General features: G+C 44.8%; 1 protein-coding gene across 2 annotated transcripts in view; it reads left to right on the top strand.

Annotated features, from left to right (window-relative positions):
* Nucleotides 1-15,131, top strand: part of SLC25A22 (solute carrier family 25 member 22) — a 318,065-nt gene that overhangs the window by 79,927 nt on the left and 223,007 nt on the right. Inside the window, exon 1 of one of the 2 annotated variants that reach the window (XM_086957763.1) lies at nucleotides 6,211-6,231. The exons of the other annotated variant lie outside the window; for it this stretch is intronic. The gene's annotated coding sequence lies outside the window, so the exon portion shown is untranslated. Of the gene's footprint in view, nucleotides 1-6,210; nucleotides 6,232-15,131 lie in introns of those variants that run through there. 2 annotated transcript variants of the gene reach the window in all.

Raw genomic sequence — 15,131 nt, forward strand, 5'->3', positions numbered from 1 at the left:
GACATAATAAGGTGGGACTAACAAGCCTCATTATCAATCAGAAGACAGAATTTACGAAGGACAAACACAGAAGCCAGTGAAAAATGTGGGTGGAGAGTAAGGGCAGCTTGTCTCCCCATACTGGACTACTGCATGCCACGCAAAGCGAGCAGCGCATGCCTTGCAACGCTAGGCTCGACCTTAAAAACTACCATAGTGAAGCACTGATATTGCTTGAACAATGACAATTGGACTTTTCCAAAACGGAGAAGAACACAACACCGATTATATAAAAAGAGAAGTAAAATCTACACATATAAAGCGATAAAACAAAGTAAAATTTAAACAAAATACAACACTTTAAACTATTTACCGACTACATAACTTACAAAAAAGCAACAACCTATAAATACAATACCAAAGGATTCTAATGAAACACACATAAAACTAACAGAACCAAAAGTCACTCCTTCAACAACTCAACTCGCCACCAAAATGCAACTTGCCTCCACCAATACTCGCTATATGCCACAAACAAAATGTATTTATGCACTTACAAACATAAAAGGAGTATGAACGGTAGAAATGTCAGTGACATGCTAGACATTTAAGTTAAGCTACAGTAACTACTTCAAAAACGGTGCCTATCATCACACATTTTCACTCAAAATGATAAATCAATTGGCACATACTCACCATTTACTTAGTGTGGTTTGCAGAAAGGCCACGATTTGGATAAGCATATAGTCCAAATAACTTTATGACACATTGTCCCGCTTACTGAGAAACTCATGTTGGCTTCAGCCTTAACTAACGAGCTCTCAAATTGTGCCCATCATGAGAACCTGAGGCACATAGTTCATAGAAACCACAATACTTAGGTGGCATGAAACAGTAATGAAACAAGCTATTCAGAGAAAGCAAAAACATTGATGGAATACAGGTTGCCGTAAAGCATGAAATGTTGAGACCCATCATGAACACCCACCAGCAACCTGAACTGCAGGCAACTTTGTTCACAGTATCCACTATGCAGGGATCACGTGGCATGATACATGCCATTCATAAAAACCCAAAACATTTATGGACTGTGGGATGACGTAAAGGGTGAAATGTTAAGCCCCATTATGAACACTCACCAACAACCTGACCACTGCAGGCAAGACAGTTCACCGGGTTCACTACTTATGGGTCATATGTTTTAGGAAACAGTACAGGAACAAATCATTTATATCAATGCAATTACAATAGAATGAACGTGCAATTTTCTGGTGGGAGAAAAAAGCAGCAAACTATTTTCCAGAAACTCGAAGAATGTAATTTATTCATAATTTTCCTGGAACAAAAGTGTGATTTCTATTTACTTTTGTTTTTTTTCCTTTTAATTAGTGGGGGGCAACGTCCTGCCTTATTTGACCTACCCCACTATGTGACCATGAAGACAATCCCTGGTGTCTAGAGAAAGGGCCAGGCAATCAAATTCCACTGTGATAGCCTTGTGCTTTGCAGTCCAGGAGAGCTTCACTGGAAAGCTGAGTTTCTCTTCTTTCCGAGAATGTTTTCCTTTTGGCACAGTTTGCTGCAATTTCAGAGAACCGGGATATTTTCTGCCACTTCCTCACTCTTAGGGAGACCAAAAAGCCATTTCCTGGGTACTTGCTTTGCAACAGACATAATTGCATCATTGACGCATTTGTATCAGTTGAAAGACCATTACACCTTCCTGGGCTGGAGTGGAAAAGTTTCCCGCTCTGACCCATGGGGTATTAAGGGGTGGGCACTCGAGCAGCACACAACAGCTTCTGCTGTAGTGCCAGATGCTTTGACGTGACCTCCCCATCAATAGCGTCTGACATGAGCGCTCTTCAAGGGAAGGTGATGTCAATATAGTTGGAGAGGTTAATAGCGCACATATTCTCATTCTCTTCAAGATCTTCCTCACCCAAGGGATCAAGAGAAGGCAGAGGTGATAAAGAGGAAGATAGAACTTGAAAAAGTTTGGAAACACTGGCAGCTCACAAAAAGAAAAAGACAGACTGGCAGCAAGAGATCCACAGAATGGGGTGCTTTATGTTCAGATGTCTTGGAATCTGAGGACAGTGAGGAATCCGCTCCACATGTCAATAAGAGGGGAAATATATTTCAAAAGATATGCTTCTTGATCTGCTGTCCATGCAAGAGAAAATGTGGGTTTTTTCAAAGCCGAAAATCCAGGAATCTTAGAAGAAACTCTCCTGTGGTTGTGCCAGAAGGCCTCTAATTCAGGCGTTACCATTCACCAACCGGTTTAGCTGTGGTCCAGAATGCATGAAATGACCCTGATGGCTTTAATTTACCCAGACCCTTGCCATAGCTCTATTGATAGGATCAATTTTGATGTGGTAGTGGCCAAACTTGTCAGAAGATCCGCTATGGCAGAGAAGAATATTTTTGTGGTTTCAACAGAGTAAGAGGACTACTCCTCCCTAAAATAATATATTCAGTTTCACACTTGGTATTATGTGCTAATATTTATGGAGCAAACATAGCACAATCATTAATTAATGGTTTTAAAGCTCTATTTAAAGCACTCCTAGAAGAGAAGGAGTGTTCAGAGCTACTTGAAGGAATGGAACACCAAGTAGAGTTTTTATTGGGTGCCTGTCCAAGATGGCGGCTGCATCAGACACACTTTAACGAGCCCCGAAGTGGCTTGCAAATAATCCTCTGATTATCCTCCCCATCTGCCTGCAAACTACCAGCATATCTGGCTGCCTGCCCTTCTGGGGGACATACGCAGAGAGATGTACAAGTGAGTTATGCCTCATGTGCTGGGAGCACTGCCAGCGAGCGGGATCTGGTCAGGGCTTCCTATGCCGGTGTCTCTGCGCCACACCGCAGCCGTGGCTCAGCAGTGTCCGAGCCCGTGCGCTCCGCGGAGGTGAGGTGGGACTATTCCCCAAATTCCTTCCTGCAGTGACTGATCGGACTTTTCGACAACTCCACAATGGATCCCCTGCTGGACTAAGACCTAGATCCTGGAGTAATCGACGGTGTGTGCTTCAGAGGCGGATGTCGCAGACTCACTGACTTGGCCACGAGGACCTGCAGGTACCAGGGCGTGGCAACGATGTGCTGGGAGTCTCCCCCTCCTCCCCCCACACCCCCTTCTACCCCATGGAGATGCGGAAACTTTGGGGGAGGCTTTGCTTGCCCTCACCTGTGAGAAATAGTGGTCCTGGAGGTGTCTGAGTTGCTTGACCATGCTCAACGCTGGATGGGCGTGCTGGCTGGTTCCAATGGGGATGAGCTCGGCATAAGGAAGCCTAAGCCCTTTGCTCGCCTGCACAGGATCCAGTGGCACTTTGGAGTCTGCATTCTGGGTTGCCAGCCCCCTGGGGGTTTCTCCACGTGCTGCTGGGCCGCCATTATCCTGAATTCAGCTCACAGTGAGATGGATACATGGAGGATCCCCTGCTTTGGATTTCTCAAGGCCTACAAACTGCTGAGATGGGAATAGACTAGCCCGCAGGGCCCCATCTGCTGGGAGGTAAGCCCGCTGGAGCCCCTTTGACATTCAGCCTGCAGTTTAGGAAGGGCAGAATAGCTCACTGTGGCCCTTGCTGAGTGGCCTTCCCTCTTTCATTTCAGCCAATGATCTGAGGTCCACAGCCTGAAGTAGAGCGAGGCAGCACCAACTGGAATCCCCTAGTGTGAATGAATGCCATTTACTGCTGAACATTTTCCTGAGGGAGCTGGCTGAGGGGGACAACATCTCAGGCCTGAGTCCTCGCGCCTGTGGGCAGGAATCTGTTTTTGGCACCCCTGCCCGCGAACTGTGAATAAGTACTGCTAGAGGGGGTGGGGAGCCAAAGCCGCTACTGCTTCATGAAAACATTTGGCAGGGCAACACCCTAGGTTCTCATGATGGTGAAGCCCAAAATGACTAAGAATCCGACACAGGACCCCAGCAGCCCTTAACCAACCTTTACTCCTGCAGACTAAGTTTTGGATGTCTGAGTCACCTCGAAGCCACTCTTAATACACACTCTTCCCAGTTTGAGAAAGTATGGCTAGCGATTCTAGACACTAAAACATCGCTAAAGGTCAAAATCTACACTGTTCCCCTAGATGTGAACCTACTGAGGGCAGATCACTGAAAGCTGGCAGACCAAGTAGATGATGCGTAATCCTACTTGACTACCATGAGACCTACCTTGCAGGACATGCAGGTGCAAATAAAGGTCATAAACGAGGAGGTGGCCTCACTGCACCGTAGAACGGAGGATGCCTAGGGGCGCTCGAGGTGCATTGATGTCCTCCTGCTGGGATTCCCTGAGCGGACGGAAGCCCAGTGTAGAGCTCTTCATTAAAACCTGGCTGATTGACACAGTAATAGCAAGCAAAGTAACAAAGTTTTTCTCAGTAGAGCGGGCGCATCGAATACCTGACTAGCCACCGTCCCTGGGAGCCCATCGCGGCGCGTCATTGTCCTACTCCTTAATTATCGGGACCGTGACCTGGTGTTGCAACAGTTTCAGGCAAAGGACCCATGACACTATGAGATTACAGCGATCACAGCGTATCCTGATTTAACAGTGCAGGTATAGCTTCTTCATAAATCGTTCATGAGGGTTACGCAGTGTCTTTGGGAGCTGCAACTTAAATATACACTTTGACACAGCAAAACTCAAGGTGATCGATGGTGAGTTATCACATATCTTTTCTACCCCGTAAGATGTATGGACCTGGCTCCACACCAGGGCTCAGACGTCCTCCGAGAACCCAGCTGATGGCAAATGGCTGTGGCTCCAGCCTAAGCGTCGGAAACGCAAGAACGTTTAAATACGCCTCACTTGGGACCAGTGGTCGGTGGAGCAGGCACGGGGGTGAAAGAGGACTCGCAGCAAAGCATTAACTCCTTTGCTCTACTGCAATCCGGGCATGCCTCGGATTCTAGCTCGGACATGGGTGGCTCTGGGCCCTTGACCACTAACACCCTTCTGGGCCCAAAACTAACACTGTGGACAGCGGAGGAGGGTCCCCTGATCGCATCTCCTCAGGGGCAGAGCGACGGCCGGGGCTCATACCACCAAGATGAAGCTGACAAACTCGAGAAAGCAGCTTATGCTGTCTGGTAGGTGAGACCTAAAAATGTTACAATTTCCTTGTGGTTAAATTACATTTATTAAGGAAATTATACATGGCGAAATGGATGCCTATCGAGATTGGGTCAGGTCTAGATGTGATTGAAAAACTAGAGAAAAGACAAGGATATCATTAATGGCATTATTAATAATAAATAGTTTAGGGCCAAAAGTATATTGTAAAAGAACAATCACTCAAAACTTTAGTTAACAAGTAATGTGATATGTACTCCTCTGTATTCGGTCTGTGACATTTTACTTTTTTTTAAATCAAGGAATCCGAGTACAAATCTTCAAAGTCAGACTGTTGTTCGAGAAGGTTTTCCTTGTACTTGTGGTATGTAGAGGGCAGGAGGAGAACTCTCGAGTTAGTGCCTCCACAATGTAAATGCTCTGTAAGGTAATGTTCAAGCTTGTTTTGGAAAGACTTCCAAGTAGCGTCTGACTTTCCGATCCTGTTTTAGCTCTGCAAATAGGTTACACACTGACCGGAACAGTTCTCCTTTATCACTGGTGTGCAGGGCTCCTGTCTGGAGAGCAAGAAAAACATGTCTCTAATTGTGCCACAAAGTGTACTTATTACAAGACAAACGTCGCCATTTTAACCCTTTTGTCAATTATCTCCAGTCCTTCCACTCCTCTGGCTATGATGTACTTCTAGCAAGCCATCATTTAGGGGTCACCAGGGGTCGCAGCTGTGACCCCTAGACTGAACCTTGTGACCCCTGTCTGGTTCGTTGCGACCCCCTATCTTCAGAACAAAAAACGTATTTTATTGATCTCCTGCTCTGTAGCCCCGAATACGTGCATCTCCGATTCTGCTTGTGTTTCATTTATTTTCATTCATACTTCCTCAATTTTTCCTGGAAAACAATACTTTCTGCACAAGTCTGTCCTGGCATTTGTTAACAAAGTTATGGAAAGTCTTAGGGAAAACGTGCACTGTTTCATGAGATCTCATTGGAAAACACTGTCTTCGGCAAGGAAAGCTGGTTGAGCCTGTCGTGCAATCTGCCTGTGCTGGCTTGAATTCACTGAAGTCATGTCACAACCCATGGTTCTTAGGCACAGACAGCAGCTGTGTGTGTGGAGCAGGAAGATGCAAGGAAGGCTTGAAAACGAAAATGTACGTTTACAGATGTTTTGTTTTTCATCTGTTAATGACTGGCATTAAGATATTATCGTGAATTTGCTTTTAGTGAATGTGCATTTTGCTATCCATTCAAAATTTCCAAATCAATGACGACCTTGAGGCTGTAAAAAATTGAGGAAACATGGAGTGCCAATTGAAATTAATGACGGAACTCTATTGCAGCAAAAGATAATAAAGGAATGGTTTGGGTTCTGCATGTTCATCTAAAAATGACACTAAGGCCCTCACTAAGGATTAGCTATTTGATTCAAATGAAGCTGATGATGGCACCACTGAAATTATTGGATCCGCTGGAACACCTTCATTTCAACTGAAACGTGAGCTCAGATGTATTAACTCTTTGCAGCAGGGTTGTCTTACTTTTGTTACACCAACCGGGTGCAGAGCATTGTGGTGAGATTTACTTTCCAACACAAATCATGATTTGCATAGGAAAGTTGCCCAAAGCAGGTCAAAACGGCTCTCTGTGCTGCTTTGCGCTTCTTTACGTCAAGTATGCGTACCATAGGTAGTAAATAGGCACACTTTTCCAACTTTGCATGCGTTCTGCACTGTACAGAACGCATACAAAGTAGGAAACGTTTTAATGTGTAGTTTTTATACTAGAATGGCCTATTTCCAGTACAAAACATTTGCATGTGGGAACGCACACACCCTTGCCCTATGGTACAAGGAATGGTCTTTGCATTGGTGCATGACAACCTAAAGTTAGGTAGTGCAGGGAGAGGTGAAAAAAGCAGCACATCATAGTAGATATGGGGCTGTCCTGCTATCTCTCTTTCATGGAAGGCAGCACACAACTTGAGTCGCAGCGTTGCCTGAAATGTTAGTAAAACTGCCTCTTGATGTTTTTCTCAGTTTCAGGGACATCAGTAATTTTACAATTTTGACTGAATAGAAAAATGCACATTAAATATCTTGGTTATTTTGTCATTACTGTTTATTCTAGTTTTTATTTTTTATTTCACCTTTGTTAATGCCATCTGGGTCAAAGGTCATATGATGTCACTTCCTGTGAAGTTATCTTGGTCTAGGGGCATGTGATGTCCCTTCCACTACGCCTGGCATTTTGGTGAATCGATGTCAATGACTTCTAGCATTCTGTGATGGCAGAATGGGGAATTTCAAAATGTGAAATACCTAAGTTCTGTGATTCTCACCATGACCTTTGATGCCTTCCACAACTTACTGCTTTGTCACACTTTTGGACACATGGCTTTAGGACGAAGGAATTGGCTTGATCATATCCCAACCGTATCATATCTCACAGTGAAGTCCCATTAGTTTCAGTGTTTGCTCCTAATTAAAAGTAAGTTTAGCTCACATGGCACCTGTTTCTCTTTTTCCAAAAGAAATCTAATGTGCCCTGTAGTGCCGTACTCATCCCTCACCACCTTTCTATACATCCCTTTGTCCAGGTTTAGGAGGTAAAGTTGTTTTAGAATATTCTGTTGTGTTCCATGAGATGACACCTTTAGAGGCACTCTCTCTCGCTGTTTCTTATTCCTTGGTTCGCTTTAAAGGACACTCTTAGCAACCTCCTTTCAACCCTCCTGTTTTTCTATTGCACCTCCGGCAGTGGCGGCTGGTGACATTTGAAAGTGGGGGGGGGCGCAACATTTGTGGCGGTGTGCACCATGGCAAGTGAGCATAGTGAGCGAGGCCGAACAATGTAAGGAGGGTTGGGGCACCTTTACTTCTTTTTCTGTATCCAGGGCGGACATTTGGTAGCATGTACCTGCCTGCATCAGACAGGATCCTGGTGCAGGCATGTATATTCTACCAATGTCCGCGCTGGATAGATAAGTAAGTAAAGGTGACAGGTCATGAAACTCAAAGGCGCCTCTGTTTTGGTGCGATCTCATCTTCCAGCAGGGAGCAGCACTGGAGGCCAGCAATGCTTGAGGCGGTCACGGACTAGCGATACTTTGATGTGTGGTGTAGTTCACACTTTGGCACAGGGTCATGCTGTGCAGACAGTCAAGCCCGCCAAATCCATCCTGCCACAGAGGGATTATCGCAATTAAAGTGGTGGTAATTGGTTGTGTGTGCAAACATTATTTTAGCCCAAATCCAAGGCAAGATTTTTCTTACATTACATAACACTGAAAGCAAGAAAAATCTTGCGGTGGATTTCGTCTAAAATAATGTTTGCACACACATGAGTGTTTTGGTATGCAGTATTTAATTTAGCTCCCGAGATAGACACTACTGCAAAAGAGGCTCGAAATGACTTATTTTAGAACAAGTTACAAAGGAAAGAATATACGCTGTAAATACTAAAAAGTAGTAACGGACGGTAACAAAGCAAAGTTGCATTTGTTTTTCTTTTACTAACTAATTGGACGTGCATGCACACATTTGTACAGTACAGCTTTGGCGTTCACAGTTAAACTTCCCTAAAAATAAAATATAGGTCATCTCATTCATTCGTTTCCTTATTCAAAGTCCCGACCCTTAGAACACACTCCCAGCCGGGGGGAACACCAACAATTTTGGTTCCCAAAACACACAATACCACGTCGACAAGGTCAGAAAAACTAGGCCCAAAACACCCCTTCCTCTTCTTCAATTTCATGCGAGTACTGCCTTGCAAACAAAACTGCAGCTACCCAGCTAATCGGAGCCAAAAATAAATGTGCAGACTAGTCTAGTGCAAAAAAACGGTAAACCGCTTTGCCGCTCCATGAATCCCACTTCTCCTCCTCCGGCCCCCCACTAAACTTTAACAGCCTTCATCCCTCATAAATCTAAGTGTTTGATATCGTAAATGAAATGTTCAGCTACAGAAATAAAATGAAACTATATCAAAAGGCAAAGCTCCTTGAAAGGAAATACCAGAGAGAGAAAATGTGCTAAAACGCTGGAGCACAGCAATCAGAGGGGGGAGATAGTAAGTCTGTTATACTGCTCGCCCCTAGGCTAGTCAGTGCACAAAACACAACAGGGGATAATGATTGAACAAATACATTATACAAGTTTACACACCTTGTTGTGCTAACAGTCACTCTTCTACACGTCGTTAGTCGTTGTCGTTACGTGTGTGGTCGACAGAGTGAAAGTAGTAGTAGAGTAGAGACAAGTACGCATACAGTCTTCTCGAACAATCTCTGTCCAATTGTCTGCATGTGCTCTCGTCTGTGCAGAGAGGAGGTGACTGGCCGGCCCGATTTGCCCAGCAGGCAGCAATGTCCAATCATGTAATGGCTTAACACTAAGCCATTACAGTGATTGGCCATTGCCCCACGTTGGATGCTCCCACCCCGCGGTGCAAGTCAAGACAACTAGACTGCCAACCACACTACATGCTGCAGAGCCAATCATGACGCTGCTCTCTTCAGAGGAGAGCTGCTCTCTGAAGAGACCAGCGTCAGGATTGGATTGAGCACAAAAAAAACGCCGCTCATTTCAAAACCATTGGGATCCGTGGAGGTGCGCAAATCCCGTACTCGCCCATGCTTGCTTTTTAAATCACATAGGGTTGCTAGTTGCAGAAAGGGCAGCCAGACAAACCCCACATGCGCAGTGCGCACTGTGCCAGGCCAGGCCCAGCCGTAGTATACAGTAACAGACAGTGAGTGCAGGCCTGGCTGGTCACGTGATGTTATGATGACGTGACGCTGCAGCGCGACAGAGCGCTTTAATTGATTGAAGTTGATTTGAAGGTGCGTGTGATCGTTGTAAATTGCCCAAAAATAATTAGTGGGGCAACGCCCCACCGCCCAAACGGTAAAACCGCCACTGACCTCCTGTTACAGCACCACTTTTTCTTTCCAGCACCACCAGAGATGAATATGGCAGGCGAGTTGAAATTATATGATTGAGTTACCACCCTTATTATTATTCTCGTGTAGTATTCCATAGAAAACTGCCTAGCGAGGAAAGAATAATAACAAGCATTTGCAATGCAATAGGTCTCTAGACACATTAGGAAAGTGTGAGCTATTGGTATTGTAAATGACACTTTTTTTAATATGTGTTGGCTTTGAAAATATATAAATTAATAGCATCGGTATTCACAAAGCCAATAGCTTACACTTTGGAGTTGGAGGGTGGAGTTGGAGGGTGGAGTTGGAGGGTGGAGTTGGAGGGTGGAGTTGGAGGGTGGAGTTGGAGGGTGGAGTTGGAGGGTGGAGTTTGAGATTGGAGTTTGAGATTGGAGTTGGAGTTTGAGGGTGGAGGGGTAGGAGGAGAGAAAAAAAATAACACACAAGTGGGGCGCTCGTCGAAAGTGAAAAAAAGTGAGTTACAAACACCTGGCGACTGCTTATATTTTTCAATATTCAGCATTGATAGGGAAAATAGGTTAGCGAGAGGGATGTTATGGGGAGAGTGGGGGAGAGCGCGAGAATGAGAGATAACTACAGGAGAGGAATGGAGATAAAGAGAGCAAGGAGTAACAGAAAGAGCGTGGGCGCGAGAGCGAGAAAGACGTGAGGAGAGGAGCTTTTAGTGAAGGGCAAAAGGCCCATTGGTGAGCTTTAGCTAATGCATGGCGAGTGTAGGGCTAAAAGAACAAGATAGCGGGGAGTGCATTCCTTTCACGTCTATTGCGGGGGTCTGGGGAGCGGCAGCCTTTGAAGTCTGATGGGGGGGCGGTGGAGCAAATGGTGAGGCACATGCACTGGCCATAATCCGCATTCCAAAGCCCTCTTGCATCAAAGGAAGGGTGGGAGGGAACGAGCATATGGGTGTTGAGCGATAACAAAAGTAAGAGGGGGAGCAGGAAGTGAGGCCAAGCGAGCGCTGGCGAAAGCAGTCCAGATGCCAGCTTCGTACTTGAATGCCTCACATGCACTGGCCATAAACCACATTTTTGAAGCTCTTTGGTAGACTTTTCTTTTCCCCTTACTATAATCTCGCATTGCGATTGCTTACGCAATAGCTAGGCTCGACCTAAAAAGGATTCCAGAACTTGTATGAGTCTGTGTTTGGTTAAACGTGTACACGAAAAACTATTCATTGAAATCAGCATTGTTTAAAAACATTATGTTCTAATTTGAATTTCTTGTGACCTTTCTCATTTTTTTTTTTTTTATTAAAGTATGGAATTGTTGTGCTTTGCAGGGCAAGACTCCGTTTCCGTCCTCTATTTCTGCCATTTCATCCCCTGTTCTCCTTCAATACGCACACTTGGATGGTTGTTTTACAAAAAGTGGATATTCTGTCTTTCCTCTGTTTCTTTTCACAAGTTCTCCTTTTCAGTAAGGGATGACCGCCTTTCACCTGCCTTTTTCCTTTTCTGCCAATCCTACATCTTCTGGAGTTTCCACCCATTTGCTATTGTCACTCCATCCATTACTGCCCTGTAATGTCCTGATGTTGTAGTGATGAGCCCTTTCTGTTCCAAAGAGTACCCTGAATTTTAACTCATGATTTGAAAATGAATTGCTATCATTTGGTACATTTTTTAAAACTAATAATTACTCAAAGTATTTGCTTTCAAATACATCATTGATTTTCATAGTGCTTCTTTTTATGTATCAGTGTTCTACTTCTAACCGTCTTTTCCACATCCCCATTCCCAGTTTGAGAAAGTTATTACTCTTCAAATGTATTTTGAATAAATCGGTCTTCTGTAAATGTTATTTAAGAAAAAATCCACCTTTTAAGCCAAGCTAATTCTGTCAAAGAGCAAATGCAATAGTGCCATCCTCCAACCTCTAAGTTTTCTTAACAGACCGAGGCAGAGTGTACCTTTTACATGTGCAACACCAAGAGTATCTGCCTATTGTGAAAACCACCATCACCAACATACTCCACTCCCTCAAAGCCACTTCTTGTGAAGATGATGTTTCTCGCGGGAGACGCTCCCTCGCCCCCTACAATACTGTCAATGCCTCCCTTTCACAAGACATCTTCATAGAAAATCTCCAGGCAGGCCAAATCCTCCTAATAATGAAGAAACCTAGACTAGAACCTGAGGACCTCACCAGCCATCGGCTCATCACTCACCTACCATTTACATCAAGCTAATTGAAAACACAGTCTATTTTCAACAATAAGATCCAACCATTGCTAACCATCTCCTGGACAACTAGCAGTGTAACTTCAAATCATGCTGCAGCACGGAGACGGATACATTACACATCGTAGAAAATGCCCTCCTGATCACAGATGAAGATGACCACTTCCTCCTGATATTGCTTGACTTCTCAGCTGCCTTCAACACAGTTGACCCTCTCACCCTCTGGAGTCTTAAACAGGATTTTTTGCAATGTCCTTCACTGGTTCCCCTTCTATTCCAAACAACACCAGTTTGATCACATGGACACCTCCAGGTCCTAAAAGATCTTTAAGACCTGCATAGTCTGTGAGGATTCAATATTTTCCCTATAATCTTCAGCCTCTACATGGAGCTGCTTGCTGTACTTCTCACAGATAAAAGCATCAAGATTCACCTGATGGTACAGAACTCTAGTTAAAGGTCTCCTCTGCTTCAGACATACAGAGCCTCAAACACTGCCTTTAGATCATCCAGACCTGGAAGCTCAGCACCTACCTGAAGCTCATCCCAATCCAGACACAATTCCTACTATTTGCCGAGAACAACAAGCAAGAAAATGTATAAACCTGGCTTAGTGACATGAACCTCGATTGCATTGAGCCCTAACTTCAGTGAATGTCACGTCGCTTGGAATCACCCTTTTTACCAACCTCACCCTCCAGGACACAGTGTTAAAGAGACTGAGATGGCCTGGTAACAGCTTTTTCTTCTAAAGAGAGTGATATTGTTTCTCCCAGAAAGCAACTTCAGAACTGCTGTTCAAGCCTTTGTAGTGTTGCACCTGGATGGTGGTAAGGCCCTACTCCATGACCTTCAAGTCTGGCACTCCTAACGGCATCCTACACGCTACTGCGTGTCTCATCCAGGCCATTAAGAAATATGATTACATCATCCACATCTTGATGGAACTCCATTGGCTCATCTTACCGGCCTGCATCCATCTTCAAAAAGAGCTGTATCCTTTACATAGCCATCATGAACACCAGACCACCACCCCTGCTTATCTTGCATCTCTGGCGGTTCTCTGCACACCCACAGCCAGGACATCATCAGACTGCTGACTAAAAAGTGTAAAAAAAAAAAAGGAAAATACACAGCAGCAGACATTTTCCATCTATGCACCCAAGATCTCGAACAACATCCCTGTGTCCATCAGGATCGCCCAACACGACTCCAATTTAGCAAACACTGGAAGACACACCTCTTTATATACATCATAATAAATTAACGGTCCACAAAGTAGCTACCTCTTCCACTACTATAGATTTCCCCTGACTGTGTAGGTTGCAGGTGACTACTGGAAGATGCTGGCATTCCTTAAAGGTGGCATTGGTCTTACCTCATGCCCCTGGAATGGAGAAAGCTCTGCCAACAGAGGCAGAAGCAAGCAGTACTCGGAAACAAAAGTTCAGGATCCCACCACTGTATGACACTTTATTAGATGAGTTTGGACTCATCAAAGAAGAGTACATAGGGCAGTTTAGGGACACCCATATGGTCAAAACTAGACATGGTTGGATTTTGTAGCCTCCTCCACCTAAACACTAGCAGGCAGGAGAAAGGGCAATGAGGTGGACACTTATGAGGGGCTATATAATCTGATTATATAAGAGCACAACCTAACTAATTGTACAACAGAGAAATTGCATTAGCATTTGGTGGACTCCTAGTTGTTGTCTCCCAGAGAGTTGGCGAAGATATCTGACAAATGGGTCAGAACCAGCGTGTCCAGGAAGGCGCATGGTGGGAGTGACCACAAGAAGGGTGCTCAGACTTTCCAGTCCGGGAAAGATGTTGGCATCTACAAGGATAAAAACATCTAAAGGCCCCCAAAGTTCTTCTCAGGAAGGTGGACCCCGCAACACCCCAGTCCTAAGGTAAGGGGTATCAGAGAACTTGGACCCTACAAAGACTGCTGTGATATGCCATGATTCAGCATGCCCCAAAAAGCCCCCCAGTGTCCAAGGGATCCAAGTCTGGAGAAGTACAAAATACATAAGTCAATAGAACACAGTTAGAGGCTCTGATGGATACAGGTGTCAGTGTAATTATGGTGGCAGTTTCACTGGTTTCCTCAGACCAAATTATACCTGGTGTTAGTCGCCAAGTGACCAATGCTGACAATGTAACTAAGCTGCATCCTGTGGCCTCAGATGTCAGGAAAAGTTAAGAAGTTTTGTTGCTCCTGTGTTACCTGTCAGGCCAGTGGTGAGACAGAGGGACTGCCAAAGGCTCCCTTAATCCACTTCCAGTAGTTGGGACTCCCTTTAGAGTGTGGGAATTGACATCGTCGGTCCACTTGATCCTGAAACTGTATTTGGGAGCAGATTTATTCTAGTAGTAGTGGATCATGCTACTACATACCCAAAAGCAATTCCCCTCAGGACTATCGCTTCCCATGCATTGGCAACGGCCCTTTTTTACAAGAGTAGGGTTTCCTAAAGAGGTGGTTTCTGATAGAGGAACCACCTTCATGTCTGCATACATAAAAGCTATGTGGGATGAATGTGGTGTGATTTACAAGGTCAATACACTCTATCACCCCCAGACAAATTGTCTGGTTGAGAGATTCAACAAACCCATGAAAGGCAGGATAATGGGCTTGCCTGAAAAACTCAGGAGATGAGGTGTCCTGTAACATTGCCTCTTATTTGCATACAGAGAGGTGCCTCTGAAGGGGGTTGGTTTTAGCACCTTTGAACTTCTGTTTGGCCATCCTGTGAGAGGTCCCTTACGTTTTGCGAGGGAAGGTTGTGAGAAACCACTCAAAGACCCCAAAATTTATATAGTGGACTGTGTACTGAGCCTGCTTTTTCACATCGCTGAGTATATGAAAAAAGGCAAGCAAGAATCTGTAGCCCAGCCA

Source organism: Lissotriton vulgaris, chromosome 2_1, assembly GCF_964263255.1.
Source record: "Lissotriton vulgaris chromosome 2_1, aLisVul1.2, whole genome shotgun sequence".
Taxonomy (NCBI): domain Eukaryota; kingdom Metazoa; phylum Chordata; class Amphibia; order Caudata; family Salamandridae; genus Lissotriton; species Lissotriton vulgaris.